Source organism: Carcharodon carcharias (genome assembly GCF_017639515.1).
Source record: "Carcharodon carcharias isolate sCarCar2 chromosome 5 unlocalized genomic scaffold, sCarCar2.pri SUPER_5_unloc_1, whole genome shotgun sequence".
NCBI lineage: Eukaryota > Metazoa > Chordata > Chondrichthyes > Lamniformes > Lamnidae > Carcharodon > Carcharodon carcharias.
In genome coordinates this window covers 250,790-267,584 of record NW_024470534.1, presented here as the reverse complement: position 1 = coordinate 267,584, position 16,795 = coordinate 250,790, and the positions used below count along the sequence as shown (strand labels likewise).

Here is a 16,795-nt window from a genome sequence, read left to right as displayed (position 1 = left end):
CGGTGTGAGTTTGGTGGGTGTGAGAGTGGACGGTGTGGGTTTGGTGGGTGTGAGAGTGGACGGTGTGAGTTTCGTGGGTGTGAGAGTGGACGGTGTGGGTTTGGTGGGTGTGAGAGTGGACGGTGTGTGTTTGGTGGGTGTGAGAGTGGACAGTGTGGGTTTGGTGGGTGTGAGAGTGGACGGTGTGTGTTTGGTGGGTGTGTGAGTGGACGGTGTGGGTTTGGTGGGTGTGAGAGTGGACGGTGTGGGTTTGGTGGGTGTGTGAGTGGACGGTGTGTGTTTGGTGGGTGTGTGAGTGGACGGTGTGGGTTTGGTGGTTGTGTGAGTGGAAGGTGTGGGTTTGGTGGGTGTGAGAGTGGACGGTGTGGGTTTGGTGGGTGTGAGAGTGGACGGTGTGCGTTTGGTGGGTGTGTGAGTGGACGGTGTGGGTTTGGTGGGTGTGTGAGTGGACGGTGTGGGTTTGGTGGGTGTGTGAGTGGACGGTGTGTGTTTGGTGGGTGTGAGAGTGGACGGTGTGTGTTTGGTGGGTGTGAGAGTGGACGGTGTGGGTTTGGTGGGTGTGAGAGTGGACGGTGTGGTTTTGGTGGGTGTGTGAGTGGACGGTGTGGGTTTGGTGGGTGTGTGAGTGGAAGGTGTGGGGGGTTTGGAGGGTGTGAGAGTGGACGGTGTGGGTTTGGTGGGTGTGAGTGGACGGTGTGGGTTTGGTGGGTGTGTGAGTGGACGGTGTGTGTTTGGTGGGTGTGAGAGTGGACGGTGTGGGTTTGGTGGGTGTGTGAGTGGACGGTGTGGGTTTGGTGGGTGTGAGAGTGGACGGTGTGTGTTTGGTGGGTGTGAGAGTGGACGGTGCGGGGTTCGGTTGGTGTGAGAGTGGACGGTGTGGGTTTGGTGGGTGTGAGAGTGGACGGTGTGAGTTTGGTGGGTGTGAGAGTGGACGGTGTGGGTTTGGTGGGTGTGTGAGTGGACGGTGTGTGTTTGGTGGGTGTGAGAGTGGACGGTGTGGGTTTGGTGGGTGTGAGAGTGAACGGTGTGGGTTGGTGGGTGTGAGAGTGGACGGTGTGGGTTTGGTGGTTGTGAGAGTGGACGGTGTGGGTTTGTTGGGTGTGTGAGTGGACGGTGTGGGTTTGGTTGGTGTGTGAGTGGACGGTGTGGGTTTGGTGGGTGTGAGAGTGGACGGTGTGGGTTTGGTGGGTGTGAGAGTGGACGGTGTGGGTTTGGTGGGTGTGAGAGTGGACGGTGTGGGTTTGGTGGGTGTGAGAGTGGACGGTGTGGGTTTGGTGGGTGTGAGAGTGGTCAGTGTGGGTTTGGTGGGTGTGAGAGTGGACGGTGTGGGTTTGGTGGTTGTGAGAGTGGACGGTGTGGGTTTGGTGGGTGTGTGAGTGGACGGTGTGGGTTTGGTGGTTGTGAGAGTGGACGGTGTGGGTTTGGTGGTTGTGAGAGTGGACAGTGTGGGTTTGGTGGTTGTGAGAGTGGACGGTGTGGGTTTGTTGGGTGTGTGAGTGGACGGTGTGGGTTTGGTGGGTGTGAGAGTGGACAGTGTGGGTTTGGTGGTTGTGAGAGTGGACGGTGTGGGTTTGGTGGGTGTGAGAGTGGACGGTGTGGGTTTGGTGGGTGTGTGAGTGGACGGTGTGGGTTTGGTGGCTGTGTGAGTGGACGGTGTGTGTTTGGTGGGTGTGAGAGTGGACGGTGTGTGTTTGGTGGGTGTGAGAGTGGACGGCGTGGGTTTGGTGGGTGTGAGAGTGGACGGTGTGTGTTTGGTGGGTGTGAGAGTGGACGGTGTGTGTTTGGTGGGTGTGTGAGTGGACGGTGTGGGTTTGGTGGGTGTGAGAGTGGTCCGTGTGGGTTTGGTGGGTGTGAGAGTGGACGGTGTGGGTTTGGTGGGTGTGAGAGTGGACGGTGTGGGTTTGGTGGGTGTGTCAGTGGACGGTGTGTGTTTGGTGGGTGTGAGAGTGGACGGTGTGGGTTTGGTGGGTGTGTGAGTGGACGGTGTGGGTTTGGTGGGTGTGAGAGTGGATGGTGTGGGTTTGGTGGGTGTGTGAGTGGACGGTGTGTGTTTGGTGGGTGTGAGAGTGGACTGTGTGGGTTAGGTGGGTGTGAGAGTGGACGGTGTGGGTTGGTGGGTGTGAGAGTGGACGGTGTGGGTTTGGTGGGTGTGTGAGTGGACGGTGTGGGTTTGGTGGGTGTGTGAGTGGACGGTGTGGGTTTGGTGGGTGTGTGAGTGGACGGTGTGGGTTTGGTGGGTGTGAGAGTGGACGGTGTGGGTTTGGTGGGTGTGAGAGTGGACGGTGTGGGTTTGGTGGGTGTGAGAGTGGACGGTGTGTGTTTGGTGGGTGTGAGAGTGGACGGTGTGGGTTTGGTGTGTGTGAGAGTGGACGGTGTGGGTTTGGTGGGTGTGAGAGTGGACGGTGTGGGTTTGGTGATTGTGAGAGTGGACGGTGTGGGTTTGGTGGGTGTGAGAGTGGACGGTGTGGGTTTGGTGGGTGTGAGAGTGGACGTTGTGGGTTTGGTGGGTGTGAGAGTGGACGGTGTGGGTTTGGTGGGTGTGAGAGTGGACGGTGCGGGTTTGGTGGGTGTGAGCATGGACAGTGTGGGTTTGGTGGGTGTGAGAGTGGACGGTGTGGGTCTGGTTGGTGTGAGAGTGGACGGTGTGGGTTTGGTGGGTGTGTGAGTGGACGGTGTGTGTTTGGTGGGTGTGAGTGGACGGTGTGGGTTTGGTGGGTGTGAGAGTGGACGGTGTAGGTTTGGTGGGTGTGTGAGTGGACGGTGTGTGTTTGGTGGGTGTGAGAGTGGTCGGTGTGAGTTTGGTGGGTGTGAGAGTGGACGGTGTGGGTTTGGTGTGTGTGAGAGTGGACGGTGTGGGTTTGGTGGGTGTGAGAGTGGACGGTGTGTGTTTGGTGGGTGTGAGAGTGGTCGGTGTGTGTTTGGTGGTTGTGAGAGTGGACGGTGTGGGTTTGGTGGGTGTGAGAGTGGACGGTGTGGGTTTGATGGGTGTGAGAGTGGACGGTGTGGGTTTGGTGGGTGTGAGATTGGACGGTGTGAGTGTGGTGGGTGTGAGAGTGTTCGGTGTGGGTTTGGTGGGTGTGAGAGTGGACGGTGTGGGTTTGGTGGGTGTGAGAGTGGACGGTGTGGGTTTGGTGGGTGTGAGAGTGGTCGGTGTGGGTTTGGTGGGTGTGAGAGTGGGCGGTGTGGGTTTGGTGGGTGTGAGAGTGGACGGTGTGGGTTTGGTGGGTGTGAGAGTGGAAGGTATGGGTTTGGTGGGTGTGAGAATGGACGGTGTGAGTTTGGTGGGTGTGTGAGTGGACGGTGTGGGTTTGGTGGGTGTGTGAGTGGACGGTGTGGGTTTGGTGGGTGTGTGAGTGGACGGTGTGGGTTTGGTGGGTGTGTGAGTGGACGGTGTGGGTTTGGTGGGTGTGAGAGTGGACGGTGTGGGTTTGGTGGGTGTGTGAGTGGACGGTGTGGGTTTGGTGCGTGTGAGAGTGGACGGTGTGGGTTTGGTGGGTGTGAGAGTGGACGGTGTGGGTTTGGTGGGTGTGAGAGTGGACGGTGCGGGGTTCGGTGGGTGTGAGAGTGGACGGTGCGGGGTTCGGTTGGTGTGAGAGTGGACGGTGTGGGTTTGGTGGTGTGAGAGTGGACGGTGTGAGTTTGGTGGGTGTGTGAGTGGACGGTGTGGGTTTGGTGGGTGTGTGAGTGGACGGTGTGTGTTTGGTGGGTGTGAGAGCGGTCGGTGTGGTTTGGTGGGTGTGAGAGTGGACGGTGTGGGTTTGGTGGGTGTGAGAGTGGAGGGTGTGGGTTTGGTGGGTGTGAGAGTGGGCGGTGTGTGTTTGGTGGGTGTGAGAGTGGACGGTGTGGGTTTGGTGGGTGTGTGAGTGGACGGTGTGGGTTTGGTGGGTGTGTGAGTGGACGGTGTGGGTTTAGTGGGTGTGTGAGTGGACGGTGTGGGTTTGGTGGGTGTGAGAGTGGTCGGTGTGGGTTTGGTGGGTGTGAGAGTGGACGGTGTGGGTTTGGTGGGTGTGAGAGTGGACGGTGTGGGTTTGGTGGGTGTGAGAGTGGACGGTGTGGGTTTGAAGGGTGTGAGAGTGGACGGTGTGGGTTTGGTGGGTGTGTGAGTGGACGGTGTGGGTTTGGTGGGTGTGAGAGTGGACGGTGTGGGTTTGGTGGGTGTGAGAGTGGACGGTGTGGGTTTGGTGGGTGTGAGAGTGGACGGTGTGGGTTTGGTGGGTGTGAGAGTGGACGGTGTGGGTTTGGTGGGTGTGAGAGTGGACGGTGTGGGTTTGGTGGGTGTGAGAGTGGACGGTGTGGGTTTGGTGGGTGTGAGAGTGGACGGTGTGGGTTTGGTGGTTGTGAGAGTGGACGGTGTGGGTTTGGTGGGTGTGAGAGTGGACGGTGTGGGTTTGGTGGTTGTGAGAGTGGACGGTATGGGTTTGGTGGGTGTGTGAGTGGACGGTGTGGGTTTGGTGGGTGTGAGAGTGGATGGTGTGGGTTTGGTGGGTGTGAGAGTGGACGATGTGGGTTTGGTGGGTGTGAGAGTGGACGGTGCGGGGTTCGGTGTGTGTGAGAGTGGACGGTGCGGGGTTTGGTGGGTGTGAGAGTGGACGGTGTGGGTTTGGTGGGTGTGAGAGTGGACGGTGTGAGTTTGGTGGGTGTGTGAGTGGACGGTGTGGGTTTGGTGGGTGTGTGAGTGGACGGTGTGTGTTTGGTGGGTGTGAGAGTGGTCGGTGTGGGTTTGGTGGGTGTGTGTGGACGGTGTGGGTTTGGTGGGCGTGAGAGTGGACGGTGGGGGTTTGGTGGGTGTGAGAGGGGACGGTGTGGGTTTGGTGGGTGTGTGAGTGGGCGGTGTGTGTTTGGTGGGTGTGAGAGTGGACGGTGTGGGTTTGGTGGTTGTGAGAGTGGACGGTGTGGGTTTGGTGGGTGTGTGAGTGGACGGTGTGGGTTTGGTGGTTGTGAGAGTGGACAGTGTGGGTTTGGTGGGTGTGAGAGTGGACGGTGTGGGTTTGGTGGTTGTGAGAGTGGACGGTGTGGGTTTGGTGGGTGTGTGAGTGGACGGTGTGGGTTTGGTGGTTGTGAGAGTGGACGGTGTGGGTTTGTTGGGTGTGTGAGTGGACGGTGTGGGTGTGGTGGGTGTGAGAGTGGACGGTGTGCATTTGGTGGGTGTGTGAGTGGACGGTGTGGGTTTGGTGCGTGTGAGAGTGGACGGTGTGGGTTTGGTGGGTGTGTGAGTGGACGGTGTGGGTTTGGTGGCTGTGTGAGTGGACGGTGTGTGTTTGGTGGGTGTGAGAGTGGACGGTGTGTGTTTGGTGGCTGTGTGAGTGGACGGTGTGTGTTTGGTGGGTGTGAGAGTGGACGGTGTGGGTTTGGTGGGTGTGAGAGTGGACGGTGTGGGTTTGGTGGCTGTGTGAGTGGACGGTGTGGGTTTGGTGGGTGTGTGAGTGGACGGTGTGGGTTTGGTGGGTGTGAGAGTGGACGGTGTGGGTTTGGTGGGTGTGAGAGTGGACGGTGTGGGTTTGGTGGGTGTGAGAGTGGACGGTGTGTGTTTGGTGGGTGTGAGAGTGGACGGTGTGTGTTTGGTGAGTGTGTGAGTGGACGGTGTGGGTTTGGTGGGTGTGAGAGTGGTCCGTGTGGGTTTGGTGGGTGTGAGAGTGGACGGTGTGGGTTTGGTGGGTGTGAGAGTGGACGGTGTGGGTTTGGTGGGTGTGTCAGTGGACGGTGTGTGTTTGGTGGGTGTGAAAGTGGACGGTGTGGGTTTGGTGGGTGTGTGAGTGGACGGTGTGGGTTTGGTGGGTGTGAGAGTGGATGGTGTGGGTTTGGTGGGTGTGTGAGTGGACGGTGTGTGTTTGGTGGGTGTGAGAGTGGACTGTGTGGGTTAGGTGGGTGTGAGAGTGGACGGTGTGGGTTGGTGGGTGTGAGAGTGGACGGTGTGGGTTTGGTGGGTGTGTGAGTGGACGGTGTGGGTTTGGTGGGTGTGTGAGTGGACGGTGTGGGTTTGGTGGGTGTGTGAGTGGACGGTGTGGGTTTGGTGGGTGTGAGAGTGGACGGTGTGGGTTTGGTGGGTGTGAGAGTGGACGGTGTGGGTTTGGTGGGTGTGTGAGTGGACGGTGTGTGTTTGGTGGGTGTGAGAGTGGACGGTGTGGGTTTGGTGTGTGTGAGAGTGGACGGTGTGGGTTTGGTGGGTGTGAGAGTGGACGGTGTGGGTTTGGTGATTGTGAGAGTGGACGGTGTGGGTTTGGTGGGTGTGAGAGTGGACGGTGTGGGTTTGGTGGGTGTGAGAGTGGACGTTGTGGGTTTGGTGGGTGTGAGAGTGGACGGTATGGGTTTGGTGGGTGTGAGAGTGGACGGTGTGGGTTTGGGGGGTGTGAGCGTGGACAGTGTGGGTTTGGTGGGTGTGAGAGTGGACGGTGTGGGTCTGGTTGGTGTGAGAGTGGACGGTGTGGGTTTGGTGGGTGTGTGAGTGGACGGTGTGTGTTTGGTGGGTGTGAGTGGACGGTGTGGGTTTGGTGGGTGTGAGAGTGGACGGTGTAGGTTTGGTGGGTGTGTGAGTGGACGGTGTGTGTTTGGTGGGTGTGAGAGTGGTCGGTGTGGGTTTGGTGGGTGTGAGAGTGGACGGTGTGGGTTTGGTGTGTGTGAGAGTGGACGGTGTGGGTTTGGTGGGTGTGAGAGTGGACGGTGTGTGTTTGGTGGGTGTGAGAGTGGTCGGTGTGTGTTTGGTGGTTGTGAGAGTGGACGGTGTGGGTTTGGTGGGTGTGAGAGTGGACGGTGTGGGTTTGATGGGTGTGAGAGTGGACGGTGTGGGTTTGGTGGGTGTGAGATTGGACGGTGTGAGTGTGGTGGGTGTGAGAGTGGTCGGTGTGGGTTTGGTGGGTGTGAGAGTGGACGGTGTGGGTTTGGTGGGTGTGAGAGTGGATGGTGTGGGTTTGGTGGGTGTGAGAGTGGTCGGTGTGGGTTTGGTGGGTGTGAGAGTGGGCGGTGTGGGTTTGGTGGGTGTGAGAGTGGACGGTGTGGGTTTGGTGGGTGTGAGAGTGGAAGGTATGGGTTTGGTGGGTGTGAGAGTGGACGGTGTGAGTTTGGTGGGTGTGTGAGTGGACGGTGTGGGTTTGGTGGGTGTGTGAGTGGACGGTGTGGGTTTGGTGGGTGTGTGAGTGGACGGTGTGGGTTTGGTGGGTGTGTGAGTGGACGGTGTGGGTTTGGTGGGTGTGAGAGTGGACGGTGTGGGTTTGGTGGGTGTGTGAATGGACGGTGTCGGTTTGGTGGGTGTGAGAGTGGACGGTGTGGGTTTAGTGGGTGTGAGAGTGGACGGTGTGGGTTTGATGGGTGTGAGAGTGGTCGGTGTGGGTTTGGTGGGTGTGTGAGTGAACGGTGTGGGTTTGAAGGGTGTGAGAGTGGACGGTGTGGGTTTGGTGGGTGTGTGAGTGGACGGTGTGGGTCTGGTGGGTGTGTGAGTGGACGGTGTGGGTTTGGTGGGTGTGAGAGTGGACGGTGTGGGTTTGGTGGGTGTGAGAGTGGACGGTGTGGGTTTGAAGGGTGTGAGAGTGGACGGTGTGGGTTTGGTGGGTGTGAGAGTGGACGGTGTGGGTTTGGTGGGTGTGAGAGTGGACGGTGTGGGTTTGGTGGGTGTGAGAGTGGACGGTGTGGGTTTGGTGGGTGTGAGAGTGGACGGTGTGGGTTTGGTGGGTTTGAGAGTGGACGGTGTGTGTTTGGTGGGTGTGAGAGTGGACGGTGTGGGTTTGGTGGTTGTGAGAGTGGACGGTGTGGGTTTGGTGGGTGTGTGAGTGGACGGTGTGGGTTTGGTGGGTGTGAGAGTGGACGGTGCGGGGTTCGGTGGGTGTGAGAGTGGACGGTGCGGGGTTCGGTTGGTGTGAGAGTGGACGGTGTGGGTTTGGTGGGTGTGAGAGTGGACGGTGTGAGTTTGGTGGGTGTGTGAGTGGACGGTGTGGGTTGGTGGGTGTGTGAGTGGACGGTGTGTGTTTGGTGGGTGTGAGAGTGGTTGGTGTGGTTTGGTGGGTGTGAGAGTGGACGGTGTGGGTTTGGTGGGTGTGAGAGTGGACGGTGTGGGTTTGGTGGGTGTGAGAGTGGACGGTGTGGGTTTGAAGGGTGTGAGAGTGGACGGTGTGGGTTTGGTGGGTGTGAGAGTGGTCGGTGTGGATTTGGTGGGTGTGAGAGTGGACGGTGTGGGTTTGGTGGGTGTGAGAGTGGATGGTGTGGGTTTGGTGGGTGTGAGAGTGGACGGTGTGGGTTTGAAGGGTGTGAGAGTGACGGTGTGGGTTTGGTGGGTGTGTGAGTGGACGGTGTGGGTTTGGTGGGTGTGTGAGTGGACGGTGTGTTTTTGGTGGGTGTGTGAGTGGACGGTGTGGGTTTGGTGGGTGTGAGAGAGGACGGTGTGGGTTTGGTGGGTGTGAGAGTGGACGGTGTGGGTTTGGTGGGTGTGAGAGTGGACGGTGTGGGTTTGGTGGGTGTGAGAGTGGACGGTGTGGGTTTGGTGGGTTTGAGAGTGGACGGTGTGTGTTTGGTGGGTGTGAGAGTGGACGGTGTGGGTTTGGTGGGTGTGAGAGTGGACGGTGTGGGTTTGGTGGGTGTGTGAGTGGACGGTGTGGGTTTGGTGCGTGTGAGAGTGGACGGTGTGGGTTTGGTGGGTGTGAGAGTGGACGGTGTGGGTTTGGTGGGTGTGTGAGTGGACGGTGTGGGTTTGGTGGGTGTGAGAGTGGACGGTGTGGGTTTGGTGGTTGTGAGAGTGGACGGTGTGGGTTTGGTGGGTGTGTGAGTGGACGGTGTGGGTTTGGTGGGTGTGAGAGTGGACGGTGCGGGGTTCGGTGGGTGTGAGAGTGGACGGTGCGGGGTTCGGTTGGTGTGAGAGTGGACGGTGTGGGTTTGGTGGGTGTGAGAGTGGACGGTGTGAGTTTGGTGGGTGTGTGAGTGGACGGTGTGGGTTTGGTGGGTGTGTGAGTGGACGGTGTGTGTTTGGTGGGTGTGAGAGTGGTTGGTGTGGTTTGGTGGGTGTGAGAGTGGACGGTGTGGGTTTGGTGGGTGTGAGAGTGGACGGTGTGGGTTTGGTGGGTGTGAGAGTGGACGGTGTGGGTTTGAAGGGTGTGAGAGTGGACGGTGTGGGTTTGGTGGGTGTGAGAGTGGTCGGTGTGGATTTGGTGGGTGTGAGAGTGGACGGTGTGGGTTTGGTGGGTGTGAGAGTGGATGGTGTGGGTTTGGTGGGTGTGAGAGTGGACGGTGTGGGTTTGAAGGGTGTGAGAGTGGACGGTGTGGGTTTGGTGGGTGTGTGAGTGGACGGTGTGGGTTTGGTGGGTGTGTGAGTGGACGGTGTGTTTTTGGTGGGTGTGTGAGTGGACGGTGTGGGTTTGGTGGGTGTGAGAGTGGACGGTGTGGGTTTGGTGGGTGTGAGAGTGGACGGTGTGGGTTTGGTGGGTGTGAGAGTGGACGGTGTGGGTTTGGTGGGTGTGAGAGTGGACGGTGTGGGTTTGGTGGGTTTGAGAGTGGACGGTGTGTGTTTGGTGGGTGTGAGAGTGGACGGTGTGGGTTTGGTGGGTGTGAGAGTGGACGGTGTGGGTTTGGTGGGTGTGTGAGTGGACGGTGTGGGTTTGGTGCGTGTGAGAGTGGACGGTGTGGGTTTGGTGGGTGTGTGAGTGGACGGTGTGGGTTTGGTGCGTGTGAGAGTGGACGGTGTGGGTTTGGTGGGTGTGAGAGTGGACGGTGTGGGTTTGGTGGGTGTGAGAGTGGACGGTGCGGGGTTCGGTGGGTGTGAGAGTGGACGGTGCGGGGTTCGGTTGGTGTGAGAGTGGACGGTGTGGGTTTGGTGGGTGTGAGAGTGGACGGTGTGAGTTTGGTGGGTGTGTGAGTGGACGGTGTGGGTTTGGTGGGTGTGTGAGTGGACGGTGTGTGTTTGGTGGGTGTGAGAGCGGTCGGTGTGGTTTGGTGGGTGTGAGAGTGGACGGTGTGGGTTTGGTGGGTGTGAGAGTGGGCGGTGTGGGTTTGGTGGGTGTGAGAGTGGGCGGTGTGTGTTTGGTGGGTGTGAGAGTGGACGGTGTGGGTTTGGTGGGTGTGTGAGTGGACGGTGTGGGTTTGGTGGGTGTGTGAGTGGACGGTGTGGGTTTAGTGGGTGTGTGAGTGGACGGTGTGGGTTTGGTGGGTGTGAGAGTGGTCGGTGTGGGTTTGGTGGGTGTGAGAGTGGACGGTGTGGGTTTGGTGGGTGTGAGAGTGGACGGTGTGGGTTTGGTGGGTGTGAGAGTGGACGGTGTGGGTTTGAAGGGTGTGAGAGTGGACGGTGTGGGTTTGGTGGGTGTGTGAGTGGACGGTGTGGGTTTGGTGGGTGTGAGAGTGGACGGTGTGGGTTTGGTGGGTGTGATAGTGGACGGTGTGGGTTTGGTGGGTGTGAGAGTGGACGGTGTGGGTTTGGTGGGTGTGAGAGTGGACGGTGTGGTTTGGTGGGTGTGAGAGTGGACGGTGTGGGTTTGGTGGGTGTGAGAGTGGACGGTGTGGGTTTGGTGGGTGTGAGAGTGGACGGTGTGGGTTTGGTGGTTGTGAGAGTGGACGGTGTGGGTTTGGTGGGTGTGAGAGTGGACGGTGTGGGTTTGGTGGTTGTGAGAGTGGACGGTATGGGTTTGGTGGGTGTGTGAGTGGACGGTGTGGGTTTGGTGGGTGTGAGAGTGGATGGTGTGGGTTTGGTGGGTGTGAGAGTGGACGATGTGGGTTTGGTGGGTGTGAGAGTGGACGGTGCGGGGTTCGGTGTGTGTGAGAGTGGACGGTGCGGGGTTTGGTGGGTGTGAGAGTGGACGGTGTGGGTTTGGTGGGTGTGAGAGTGGACGGTGTGAGTTTGGTGGGTGTGTGAGTGGACGGTGTGGGTTTGGTGGGTGTGTGAGTGGACGGTCTGTGTTTGGTGGGTGTGAGAGTGGTCGGTGTGGGTTTGGTGGGTGTGAGTGTGGACGGTGTGGGTTTGGTGGGCGTGAGAGTGGACGGTGGGGGTTTGGTGGGTGTGAGAGTGGACGGTGTGGGTTTGGTGGGTGTGTGAGTGGGCGGTGTGGGGTTGGTGGGTGTGAGAGTGGACGGTGTGGGTTTGGTGGGTGTGAGAGTGGACGGTGTGGGTTTGTTGGGTGTGAGAGTGGACGGTGTGGGTTTGGTGGGTGTGAGAGTGGACGGTGTGGGTTTGGTGGGTGTGAGAGTGGACGGTGTGGGTTTGGTGGGTGTGAGAGTGGACGGTGTGGGTTTGGTGGGTGTGAGAGTGGACGGTGTGGGTTTGGTGGGTGTGAGAGTGGACGGTGTGGGTTTGGTGGTTGTGAGAGTGGACGGTGTGGGTTTGGTGGGTGTGAGAGTGGACGGTGTGGGTTTGGTGGTTGTGAGAGTGGACGGTATGGGTTTGGTGGGTGTGTGAGTGGACGGTGTGGGTTTGGTGGGTGTGAGAGTGGATGGTGTGGGTTTGGTGGGTGTGAGAGTGGACGATGTGGGTTTGGTGGGTGTGAGAGTGGACGGTGCGGGGTTCGGTGTGTGTGAGAGTGGACGGTGGGGGGTTTGGTGGGTGTGAGTGTGGACGGTGTGGGTTTGGTGGGTGTGAGAGTGGACGGTGTGAGTTTGGTGGGTGTGTGAGTGGACGGTGTGGGTTTGGTGGGTGTGTGAGTGGACGGTCTGTGTTTTGTGGGTGTGAGAGTGGTCGGTGTGGGTTTGGTGGGTGTGAGTGTGGACGGTGTGGGTTTGGTGGGCGTGAGAGTGGACGGTGGGGGTTTGGTGGGTGTGAGAGTGGACAGTGTGGGTTTGGTGGGTGTGTGAGTGGGCGGTGTGTGTTTGGTGGGTGTGAGAGTGGACGGTGTGGGTTTGGTGGGTGTGAGAGTGGACGGTGTGGGTTTGTTGGGTGTGAGAGTGGACGGTGTGAGTTTGGTGGGTGTGAGAGTGGACGGTGTGGGTTTGGTGGTTGTGAGAGTGGACGGTGTGTGTTTGGTGAGCGTGAGAGTGGGTCGGTGTGGGTTTGGTGGGTGTGAGAGTGGACGGTGTGGGTTTGGTGGGTGTGAGAGTGGATGGTGTGGGTTTGGTGGGTGTGAGAGTGGACGGTGTGGGTTTGTTGGGTGTGAGAGTGGACGGTGTGGGTTTGGTGGGTGTGTGAGTGGACGGTGTGGGTTTGGTGGGTGTGAGAGTGGACGGTGTGGGTTTGGTGGGTGTGAGAGTGGACGGTGTGGGTTTGGTGGGTGTTAGAGTGGGCGGTGTGTGTTTGGTGGGTGTGTGAGTGGACGGTGTGGGTTTGGTGGGTGTGAGAGTGGACGGTGTGGGTTTGGTGGGTGTTAGAGTGGACGGTGTGTTTTTGGTGGGTGTGTGAGTGGACGGTGTGGGTTTGGTGGGTGTGAGAGTGGACGGTGTGGGTTTGGTGGGTGTGAGAGTGGACGGTGTGGGTTTGGTGGGTGTGAGAGTGGACGGTGTGGGTTTGGTGGGTGTGAGAGTGGACGGTGTGGGTTTGGTGGGTTTGAGAGTGGACGGTGTGTGTTTGGTGGGTGTGAGAGTGGACGGTGTGGGTTTGGTGGGTGTGAGAGTGGACGGTGTGGGTTTGGTGGGTGTGTGAGTGGACGGTGTGGGGTTTGGTGCGTGTGAGAGTGGACGGTGTGGGTTTGGTGGGTGTGTGAGTGGACGGTGTGGGTTTGGTGCGTGTGAGAGTGGACGGTGTGGGTTTGGTGGGTGTGAGAGTGGACGGTGTGGGTTTGGTGGGTGTGAGAGTGGACGGTGCGGGGTTCGGTGGGTGTGAGAGTGGACGGTGCGGGGTTCGGTTGGTGTGAGAGTGGACGGTGTGGGTTTGGTGGGTGTGAGAGTGGACGGTGTGAGTTTGGTGGGTGTGTGAGTGGACGGTGTGGGTTTGGTGGGTGTGTGAGTGGACGGTGTGTGTTTGGTGGGTGTGAGAGCGGTCGGTGTGGTTTGGTGGGTGTGAGAGTGGACGGTGTGGGTTTGGTGGGTGTGAGAGTGGGCGGTGTGGGTTTGGTGGGTGTGAGAGTGGGCGGTGTGTGTTTGGTGGGTGTGAGAGTGGACGGTGTGGGTTTGGTGGGTGTGTGAGTGGACGGTGTGGGTTTGGTGGGTGTGTGAGTGGACGGTGTGGGTTTAGTGGGTGTGTGAGTGGACGGTGTGGGTTTGGTGGGTGTGAGAGTGGTCGGTGTGGGTTTGGTGGGTGTGAGAGTGGACGGTGTGGGTTTGCTGGGTGTGAGAGTGGACGGTGTGGGTTTGGTGGGTGTGAGAGTGGACGGTGTGGGTTTGAAGGGTGTGAGAGTGGACGGTGTGGGTTTGGTGGGTGTGTGAGTGGACGGTGTGGGTTTGGTGGGTGTGAGAGTGGACGGTGTGGGTTTGGTGGGTGTGAGAGTGGACGGTGTGGGTTTGGTGGGTGTGAGAGTGGACGGTGTGGGTTTGGTGGGTGTGAGAGTGGACGGTGTGGGTTTGGTGGGTGTGAGAGTGGACGGTGTGGGTTTGGTGGGTGTGAGAGTGGACGGTGTGGGTTTGGTGGGTGTGAGAGTGGACGGTGTGGGTTTGGTGGTTGTGAGAGTGGACGGTGTGGGTTTGGTGGGTGTGAGAGTGGACGGTGTGGGTTTGGTGGTTGTGAGAGTGGACGGTATGGGTTTGGTGGGTGTGTGAGTGGACGGTGTGGGTTTGGTGGGTGTGAGAGTGGATGGTGTGGGTTTGGTGGGTGTGAGAGTGGACGATGTGGGTTTGGTGGGTGTGAGAGTGGACGGTGCGGGGTTCGGTGTGTGTGAGAGTGGACGGTGCGGGGTTTGGTGGGTGTGAGAGTGGACGGTGTGGGTTTGGTGGGTGTGAGAGTGGACGGTGTGAGTTTGGTGGGTGTGTGAGTGGACGGTGTGGGTTTGGTGGGTGTGTGAGTGGACGGTCTGTGTTTGGTGGGTGTGAGAGTGGTCGGTGTGGGTTTGGTGGGTGTGAGTGTGGACGGTGTGGGTTTGGTGGGCGTGAGAGTGGACGGTGGGGGTTTGGTGGGTGTGAGAGTGGACGGTGTGGGTTTGGTGGGTGTGTGAGTGGGCGGTGTGTGTTTGGTGGGTGTGAGAGTGGACGGTGTGGGTTTGGTGGGTGTGAGAGTGGACGGTGTGGGTTTGTTGGGTGTGAGAGTGGACGGTGTGGGTTGGTGGGTGTGAGAGTGGACGGTGTGGGTTTGGTGGGTGTGAGAGTGGACGGTGTGGGTTTGGTGGGTGTGAGAGTGGACGGTGTGGGTTTGGTGGGTGTGAGAGTGGACGGTGTGGGTTTGGTGGGTGTGAGAGTGGACGGTGTGGGTTTGGTGGTTGTGAGAGTGGACGGTGTGGGTTTGGTGGGTGTGAGAGTGGACGGTGTGGGTTTGGTGGTTGTGAGAGTGGACGGTATGGGTTTGGTGGGTGTGTGAGTGGACGGTGTGGGTTTGGTAGGTGTGAGAGTGGATGGTGTGGTTTTGGTGGGTGTGAGAGTGGACGATGTGGGTTTGGTGGGTGTGAGAGTGGACGGTGCGGGGTTCGGTGTGTGTGAGAGTGGACGGTGCGGGGTTTGGTGGGTGTGAGAGTGGACGGTGTGGGTTTGGTGGGTGTGAGAGTGGACGGTGTGAGTTTGGTGGGTGTGTGAGTGGACGGTGTGGGTTTGGTGGGTGTGTGAGTGGACGGTCTGTGTTTGGTGGGTGTGAGAGTGGTCGGTGTGGGTTTGGTGGGTGTGAGTGTGGACGGTGTGGGTTTGGTGGGCGTGAGAGTGGACGGTGGGGGTTTGGTGGGTGTGAGAGTGGACAGTGTGGGTTTGGTGGGTGTGTGAGTGGGCGGTGTGTGTTTGGTGGGTGTGAGAGTGGACGGTGTGGGTTTGGTGGGTGTGAGAGTGGACGGTGTGGGTTTGTTGGGTGTGAGAGTGGACGGTGTGAGTTTGGTGGGTGTGAGAATGGACGGTGTGGGTTTGGTGGTTGTGAGAGTGGACGGTGTGTGTTTGGTGAGCGTGAGAGTGGGTCGGTGTGGGTTTGGTGGGTGTGAGAGTGGACGGTGTGGGTTTGGTGGGTGTGAGAGTGGATGGTGTGGGTTTGGTGGGTGTGAGAGTGGACGGTGTGGGTTTGTTGGGTGTGAGTGGACGGTGTGGGTTTGGTGGGTGTGAGAGTGGACGGTGTGGGTTTGGTGGGTGTGAGAGTGGACGGTGTGGGTTTGGTGGGTGTGAGAGTGGACGGTGTGGGTTTGGTGGGTGTTAGAGTGGGCGGTGTGTGTTTGGTGGGTGTGAGAGTGGACGGTGTGGGTTTGGTGGGTGTGAGTGGACGGTGTGGGTTTGGTGGGTGTGAGAGTGGACGGTGTGGGTTTGGTGGGTGTGAGAGTGGACGGTGTGGGTTTGGTGGGTGTGAGAGTGGACGGTGTGGGTTTGGTGGGTGTGAGAGTGGACGGTGTGTGTTTGGTGGGTGTGAGAGTGGACGGTGTGGGTTTGGTGGGTGTGAGAGTGGACGGTGTGGGTTTGGTGGTTGTGAGAGTGGACGGTGTGGGTTTGGTGGGTGTGTGAGTGGAAGGTGTGGGTTTGGTGCGTGTGAGAGTGGACGGTGTGGGTTTGGTGGGTGTGAGAGTGGACGGTGTGGGTTTGGTGGGTGTGAGAGTGGACGGTGCGGGGTTCGGTGGGTGTGAGAGTGGACGGTGCGGGGTTCGGTTGGTGTGAGAGTGGACGGTGTGGGTTTGGTGGGTGTGAGAGTGGACGGTGTGAGTTTGGTGGGTGTGTGAGTGGACGGTGTGGGTTTGGTGGGTGTGTGAGTGGACGGTGTGTGTTTGGTGGGTGTGAGAGCGGTCGGTGTGGTTTGGTGGGTGTGAGAGTGGACGGTGTGGGTTTGGTGGGTGTGAGAGTGGGCGGTGTGGGTTTGGTGGGTGTGAGAGTGGGCGGTGTGTGTTTGGTGGGTGTGAGAGTGGACGGTGTGGGTTTGGTGGGTGTGTGAGTGGACGGTGTGGGTTTGGTGGGTGTGTGAGTGGACGGTGTGGGTTTAGTGGGTGTGTGAGTGGACGGTGTGGGTTTGGTGGGTGTGAGAGTGGTCGGTGTGGGTTTGGTGGGTGTGAGAGTGGACGGTGTGGGTTTGGTGGGTGTGAGAGTGGACGGTGTGGGTTTGGTGGGTGTGAGAGTGGACGGTGTGGGTTTGAAGGGTGTGAGAGTGGACGGTGTGGGTTTGGTGGGTGTGTGAGTGGACGGTGTGGGTTTGGTGGGTGTGAGAGTGGACGGTGTGGGTTTGGTGGGTGTGAGAGTGGACGGTGTGGGTTTGGTGGGTGTGAGAGTGGACGGTGTGGGTTTGGTGGGTGTGAGAGTGGACGGTGTGGGTTTGGTGGGTGTGAGAGTGGACGGTGTGGGTTTGGTGGGTGTGAGAGTGGACGGTGTGGGTTTGGTGGGTGTGAGAGTGGACGGTGTGGGTTTGGTGGTTGTGAGAGTGGACGGTGTGGGTTTGGTGGGTGTGAGAGTGGACGGTGTGGGTTTGGTGGTTGTGAGAGTGGACGGTATGGGTTTGGTGGGTGTGTGAGTGGACGGTGTGGGTTTGGTGGGTGTGAGAGTGGATGGTGTGGGTTTGGTGGGTGTGAGAGTGGACGATGTGGGTTTGGTGGGTGTGAGAGTGGACGGTGCGGGGTTCGGTGTGTGTGAGAGTGGACGGTGCGGGGTTCGGTGGGTGTGAGAGTGGACGGTGTGGGTTTGGTGGGTGTGAGAGTGGACGGTGTGAGTTTGGTGGGTGTGTGAGTGGACGGTGTGGGTTTGGTGGGTGTGTGAGTGGACGGTCTGTGTTTGGTGGGTGTGAGAGTGGTCGGTGTGGGTTTGGTGGGTGTGAGTGTGGACGGTGTGGGTTTGGTGGGCGTGAGAGTGGACGGTGGGGGTTTGGTGGGTG

The 16,795-nt window shown here is 59.2% G+C and overlaps 1 protein-coding gene across 1 annotated transcript in view; it reads left to right on the top strand.

Annotated features, from left to right (window-relative positions):
• Window positions 1-16,795, top strand: part of LOC121273398 (calpain-1 catalytic subunit-like) — a gene marked incomplete at its 5' end in the record, with an annotated part of 86,105 nt that overhangs the window by 20,133 nt on the left and 49,177 nt on the right. The gene's annotated exons all lie outside the window — the stretch shown is intronic.